The 7581-nt window shown below is 32.4% G+C and overlaps 1 long non-coding RNA gene across 1 annotated transcript; it reads right to left on the minus strand.

The window, feature by feature from the left end:
- Positions 1-4817: 4817 nt before the first annotated feature.
- On the minus strand, positions 4818-5595 carry LOC149908693 (uncharacterized). The gene is made up of 3 exons (XR_016456769.1): positions 5357-5595; positions 5169-5230; positions 4818-5094 (listed from the first exon to the last, which is right to left on the minus strand). It is a non-coding gene; the product is annotated as an uncharacterized LOC149908693 (long non-coding RNA).
- Positions 5596-7581: the final 1986 nt, after the last annotated feature.

The following is a 7581-nucleotide window of genomic DNA, read 5'->3' on the forward strand; positions in this document are numbered from 1 at the left end:
AGATATTAATGTTACAAAGAAAATCCTTTCTTTTGGTGTATTTCATATAATTTCAAATTATTTCCGTGGATCAGAAATATAATAAGTAACTCAATCTGTGTATCTGTAAGTAAGAGATAAATATTATACTTACGTATGATAATTCTTTACAGATGGTTTAAACCTATTGAAGTAAGGTAATATGTTAGTTAAGCTAAAGCAAAAACTTGTAATGATTGCATGACTGACTTGACTGAAGTAGTTAAAATAATGCTACGAATTTAATTTAATATTTATTTTCCATAGAGCTATAACATTAAGAGTGCTATCATCAGTATAAATTGAAATTATTTTTAAAAGACAGAAATAAAAATGGCTATAACACCAACACCTTACTCTCCTAACTCTATGTTGTCTGTAACTGTCAGTGTTGTTTTTTGGATAAATAACACTCAATTTTTTTAGTAATTCGAACCTGGGACCTCCCGATCTATCAAATATACTATCCACTAGATACACAAAATAATAATAGTAATCCTAAAACAACAAACATCCCGATATTGGATTCTTACAAGCGACTTATCTCATTCCTATTCAAGCGGTATCCAGTCTAGGGATATGAAATAGTAAAAATTCAAATGAAGTCGACAATAATCATAAAAATAACGTTCGCTATCAGATTTTCGCTCACTCATGTATACTTTCTTTGTTCGGATGCAAATGGAAGAAGTAATTTCAGGGGAATCCCCGCGAGATGGCGGTTCAAGATTAAATCTTTGAAATGGAAACTGGTGAGGAATGCATGTTGCGGGCTAGTTTAGATTGAAATAGAGGATAAGTGATATATTTTGGTGAAAATAGAAGATTGATTAAAAAGCCTTTAGTATAAAACGGAATAAATAACGTTTTTATAAAGAATCAATCTTGCTGTATTATAAAGCTTTTTCTAGCGAATAAACGTAACAGTGTAGTTTCAAAGTTTTTATAGGTTGAATTCTCATTAGATCTTAATGAAAATTTCTGCAACAAAAAATTGGTACTAAATACATAGATTATAATTTGACGATTACCACGAGAAGCTGTGGGCTTCAGCTAATCACTACATAGTACAAAACAAAGCGCTATCTCTATCTCTATGTCCCTATGTCTATGTATGCTTAAATCTTTAGAACTACCCAACGGATTTTGATGCGGTTTTTTATAGATAGAGTGATTCAAGAGGCAGGTTTTAGTATATAATTTATTAGGTTATAGACAAAGCGGGCGAAGCTGCGATCAGAAAGCTAGTAATCTATGTAAATAATTAAATAGCATAACGACACAAAATGGCGGTTCACAAAATATACGATCACGTTTTCAGCTAAAATGTAAATTAACCACAACAATTATACTCCGAAATTGACTTAAATAGCTCTATGTATGATTTGTATGTAAAATATCACGAGGCGTTAGAATTATAGGCCGAGAGCTCGCTGATGTTATTTTCTATGAACGAACACGTGTGTGAATTTGCTGGTCTTTTGTTAGTTAATCTGTTGTATTGTTTGTGTTAATTAATGTATTGTTTTAAAATGGAAAGGTTTAAGGGTTATTGGTTATTGATTACATCTGATCTTGTACTACCTATTTCATACTATTTCAGTAGATCTGTGTGTGATAGGGTTCTCCTTACGCTACTAATAATTATTATATTCTATTCAATTTTATTTTTAATATAGTTATGAATTAAATGGTTTACCAGTGAAAAAAGGCTACCTTTGCTTTTTGTACAAATAGCTGTTTGAAAATTAAAAAAAAAGTTAGTACTCATTTCCGTGGGAGTGTCCTTTTCTATGCGGGCGAGGCTGCGGTCCTAAAAATCTAGTTAGTGAACTTCTTGACCATACTATTGTTCACTATATAGTAGCGAATAAGTTTCCTTAGTAATATATTATGCAGCCATCTCTCCAACTAGCCGTAGGGTAGATGCAAGATCCAGGGAACAGCCAAACGCATGTTTACACATTAGATGTTAATTTAGGAGATCGATCTCTGCTTTAAATATGTAAATGAATTCAAGCAAATATATGCAGAGACGGTTGCATGTATTTTATCAACAAATATTTGCGTAACGTAGTTGCTATTAACATAATGTTAATTGGGAACATCTTTATGCGTGAAATTATAATAAGTGAACGCCTGAAGGTATGTAAAATTATGAACGAAAGATACGCGTCTGTAATAAATACATTTTTTATCAATTAAGACGATACACAAAAAAAAATCCACTGCTTGGCGGGCGGAGTCTAATAGCTCGCTATCGCGAACGCGGGTGTGCGCGAAGTCATTCTTGCATACTCGCCGCGCTGCCGCTGGCCGACTCGGGACAAACATGTATGGAGTCGTCATACAGTTATAATATTGTTATACATATATTTAATTGTTGATTTATTGGTTTTATTTTCTTGCTTATAAACACAAAATTATCTTCTTTTTAACAACTACTTAGACATTATTAATAATTATTAATTATTATTATTTCGTAATGTTTACTTTATTACAAAATAATACAGGTTATAAATAATCTTTAAAATAACAAAAAATATTGTTACTCTGAAAAAATGAAATGGTACCTAATTACGCGGACTACTGAATTGATTTAGATAGAATTTGATGCTGACGTAGATATTACATCATGCCCAGAAATGAAAGGTACTATTTCTGAAAGAAGTTATAAACCCTAATTCTTCTCAGTCAAAGTCAAGAGTGGAAGATATCGCTAATACAGTAAAACTGATGCGAAACTTTGGATGTTAATTTTTATATTTTTTTGTTAGTTGTTACTTAATCACGTCAAGACTACATTACCAATTTTGATAAAATATAGCTAATTGCCTGGATTTACACATAGGATACTTTTTATCCGAACTGAACACTTCTGTGGGATAAAACAGGATTCACGATATAACCTAATTCCACGCGGGCAAAGCCGCGGTCGGAATGATATTTTTTTAAATAAAAAAATTGTTTAAAAAAACACAAAATATATTGACGCATGTATTTATTTTTTGCACTCTATTATAATTGTAATTATTCATTACAGATGCTTAGTTCTGCTTAGTTCTCTTAACGTATCTCCTGCGGTGGTTGGTTGGTTTCGTAGTTACTTGCAGGGTCGTCGGCAGCGCGTCCGAGTGGATGAATCTTATTCCTCTTGGTGTGATCTTTCTGCTGGCGTCCCTCAAGGCGGCGTGTTGTCACCTCTCCTTTTTAGTATTTTTATTAACTCTATATCTTCTAAACTTTCGTCTCTCTACCATCTGTATGCAGACGATTTACAAATTTACACCCATTCGGCATTGGAAAATCTTGAGGAAGCGATCTCTCGCATAAACACTGATCTTCAATCCATTGTCGACTGGACTCACGCTTATGGTCTCAAGTTAAATCCTGAAAAGAGTCAAGTTATTATATTGGGCAGCTCTTATTTACTATCAAAGATTTCTTTTTCGGATTTGGCTCATATTTTGATCGATGGAGTTCCAGTTCCTTATAGTACTTCGGTTAAAAACCTTGGTATTCATATTGATCAAACCCTATCTTGGACCGAACACATCAAAGAAATAAGTCGTAAAGTTTTTGGCGTTACTTCATCTTTACGTCGACTGCGCAACTTTTTACCCGTTCCTACGAAGATTGTGCTGGCGCAGTCTTTGTTGCTTTCTATCCTTGATTATGGTGATGCATGCTTTCCAGACCTTAATGAGGAGCTACTTAACAAATTAGATCGACTTCAAAATTTTGCTATTAGATTCATCTTTGGCTTGCGCAAATATGATCATATATCAGAATTTCGCTCAAAACTCAACTGGCTGCCGATCCGACTTCGCCGGAATACTCACATCCTTTCCCTCCTATACACTATCCTCTTTGATCCTAGATCCCCATCCTACCTCAAAAATAGATTCGTGTTCTTGGGTTCTTCTCATGAACTCGATTTACGCTCCATAGATAACCTTACGCTTCGCATGCCCGCTCACAAAACTCGTTTCTACGATGCTTCCTTTACCGTGCAAGCTGTAAGGCTGTGGAACTCGCTCCCTATCAATATCAGGAAAGCTCAAACTATCAGCTCCTTCAAGTTTCTGGTCAAACAACATTTCCTTCACAACTTGTAACATTTAGATATTTTATCCTTTCTAATATGTCTTATTCTCATATTATTCTTCTCTTTCCATTATGTATATTGTATATAATATTATATTTGTATTTATGTATATATTCTTGTATTCTTAAATACTTTTTTGCACGTTTTATAATACTCCGCTATGCTCCTTCTACTTTCCAACTGTTTTTTCTTCAAACTTTTCCTATATCCTAAGGTTGCCTGGAAGATATCGCTTCTTAGCGATAAGGCCGCCTATATTGTACCGCATCTCATTACTCTAAGTGTATTACTTTTCTTTGTTTGTTATGTGTGTGCAATAAAGTGTTTATTATTATTATTATTATTACAAATAATCAAAATAAAATAGCCAGAACAAAGTTAGGCCCTGGTAGGGTAGGTAGGCAGGTACAGCAATGTGAGACGAACACTGGCTTATTTATACCAATAATAATGTATTATAAACATTAAATTAAGTTTACTTTCTAACAACAAAAATACATAATATTAGCTAATGTGAAAACGAATCAACCAATCATCCCACAACAATGAAATGTGCACACAAATATTCATCCAAATCGGTTCATGTGATTAGGAGGAGTGACTGCAGCGCCATCCTCCGGGCCCAATTGTTTTTCCAGATCACCCAGGAACTCAATTTAATATACTCACACAAAATTTTTCGAAATGAAAACTCACATTACTATGTAAATATGAATATAAACCGGTTTTAGTACTAAGCAATTTCCCGCACAGGTGTAGTAAGTATAAATGAAATAAATATCAACATCAAATTCTTTATACAACATACTTGTCTACCACCTACTAAGAAATTCTTCAAATTTTTTCGTATTTTTTTAAAATATAATACTACTCCAACGAGCTCCTGTTCCATAATTCCATATTACATCCACCATACTTCCACTAAGTTCACCATGATTTTTTATTTCTTTGCACTTTGTTGCTTTTTGCTAAAAATGGAATCATGCGATAAAACCAGTAGAGCGTTGATAACATACATTTTTGACTGAATAAAGGTACTTACGAAGGAGTGGGTTCACATTGTGAACAATCAGTGGGTTTATTTTCCTTCTGGATTCCGGATTTCTGAAAAGATTATTTATGCTATAAATGAAAAAATCTTACACATTCGTTATGTACTTAAAACAGGGGTACATATCAAACATCGTCTATAATACAATTATCATCAAATTTAAAATAAAACCAACTTACTTCATTAATTTATTCCAATTGTAAGCATTCTTTTTCCTCCAACCTTTATGTTTCTTCTTCTTATTTTCTTTATTGTCCCCATTTGTCTCATTTTATCTTATCGTGTTGTCACCCTTTTTTACGATTGCGCAAGCGACACAAGTTCCCCGTGTGACGGCCGTAGCGGGAATGACTCGTGCAGCGATCGGGGTAGGAAGGTACAGGGCGGCTCTCGCTATATTGGCTGGTCAGGCGCTAATTTCAAGTATTTCTTATTTATTTCAAAACCATCGCATATTTCAAAATTCTAACACGGTAGACGTATAGGTTGTATATTTTATAGTTAATATCCAAAAAGTCGTAACTTTACGTTTGTTATTTTGAAGATGCCAGAGATTAAAAAAAAATAACAATGAGAACTTTGTATTTTTTTTCTATCGAGAAAATATCATGGAATCATGTTTCTAAAACGGTAGACGTATTGTGTTACTATTGAACTTTCTTGTCAAGAATTTTCATCACGACAACTTTAATAATATAAAAATTACGAAGGTTTAAAAAGGGCCGTAAATGTTAGAAAAATTAATTCATCACCTTAATGGTGTATAGTGAAAACAAATTATGACTAATTAAAAAGAGAGCGTGTGTGCCGAGCACACGTGTCAGAAGTGAAACTTCTTTGGCAAAATTTAAAGGTACAAAAATTGTCGCCTTACTGCATGACGTGACGGTATTGCCATGACGCGACCTTGGCATTTTTGACCTTAAAAAAATCATGTCAAAAAATATATTTTTTTACACCCTAGTCTTTATAGTTTATAGTATAAATTTTATTACTTATACGTGGCAAATTTTGCCGCGCTTTCCCTTTTTTCAAACAAGTGATAGCAAACGTTTTAGATGCAACAACGAAGGTCCATTTACAAATCGCTATAAATAAAACATAAGGGCTTAAAGGCCATTAGTCAAAGTGAAAAATAAATTGCAATTAAAAGAATATTCACTTAGTTCGAGCTGTTTTGGCTTTTCGCTCGTAACAAGCGATTAATTTGATTTCATTGAATTGCAAATCGATTTCGTTGAACTGAGATACAATTTTGTGGACGTTAAATTTTGTCTTCAAAGCAATAAGATGTAATAATTACGTCTAATTGTTTTTGTTATTAATTGATGAATGCAATTCGATTTGTTACTAATTACATGCTTCTCTCTGAAAGATTATAATTAATAGCATAATAATATTATGCAGGTCACATTATTTTTCAAAAATCTTAATTGTTATAATGTATGGTCTATATTTTGGCATAGCTGCTTAGACGATTTAATTACTTAAGTAATTATTATTATTCGAAGTTACAAGTTTTATTCACACGTTAATAAAGAAGATGGAGGCAAATATATAAACGAAAAACGTACAATAGCGAGATCATAGATCATAATAAAACATGAATACAACTCTAAAATTTGACGTAACCTACATGAAAAATAATATTTACGACTTCTTTCAATAGTTGTCGATATTGATAACATTTCCAACCACTTTTCCTTATCTTACAATCAGAAAGAAGAGGTACCTAAGTTTAATGTGATTTATGTAAAATTTAAGGAATTTTTTATATTGTAAAGTCTTGTCTCTTTTTATATAATATGTTTGGAATCAGATTTCGTTTCAAGCATACCCTAGCTCTCAAAAGTACAACTCGTAGTACAGAATAAACCTATTCATATGTAATTAATAGCATTTCTTTCGTTATATGTAGTATATTAATTGGTTGTAATATTATATTTTTCTAGCCATACCTTCTGGTAAGCTTAATTTTAATTTATACTTAATCTTGTTTTTGGAATAAATAAAAAAGCTTGCTCTTTAAAAATATACATTACTAAAACATTAAATACATTATCATCAGGACAATTTCAGAACCTCTTAATTATTAATATCTTATTACGTTTAAACCATTTAAGAGTTAACAAGGAAACACGATTAAAACGGTTTTCAATTCGTCTCAAATAACAAGTTATTTATAACAGAGTATTTCAGAATATAATATTCATCTTGATCAAAATCTAATTTCACTGGAGTCGACCTTAGAGGGAGTAAACAACCCTAAGATGGATTGTTTTTAGCTGACGGCTTGTTATATACTGTATACTATGGTGGGTATTTTCTTGTGACCTTTAAATGTTATAAAACTGAATTTTATTTTAATTTGTGTTTATTTGGGATAATTGCGTATCATATGCAT

Source organism: Colias eurytheme, chromosome 5, assembly GCF_061535395.1.
Source record: "Colias eurytheme isolate Ceu_HAF_F1 chromosome 5, ilColEury1 Martin Lab GWU primary, whole genome shotgun sequence".
Classification (NCBI taxonomy): Eukaryota; Metazoa; Arthropoda; class Insecta; order Lepidoptera; family Pieridae; genus Colias; species Colias eurytheme.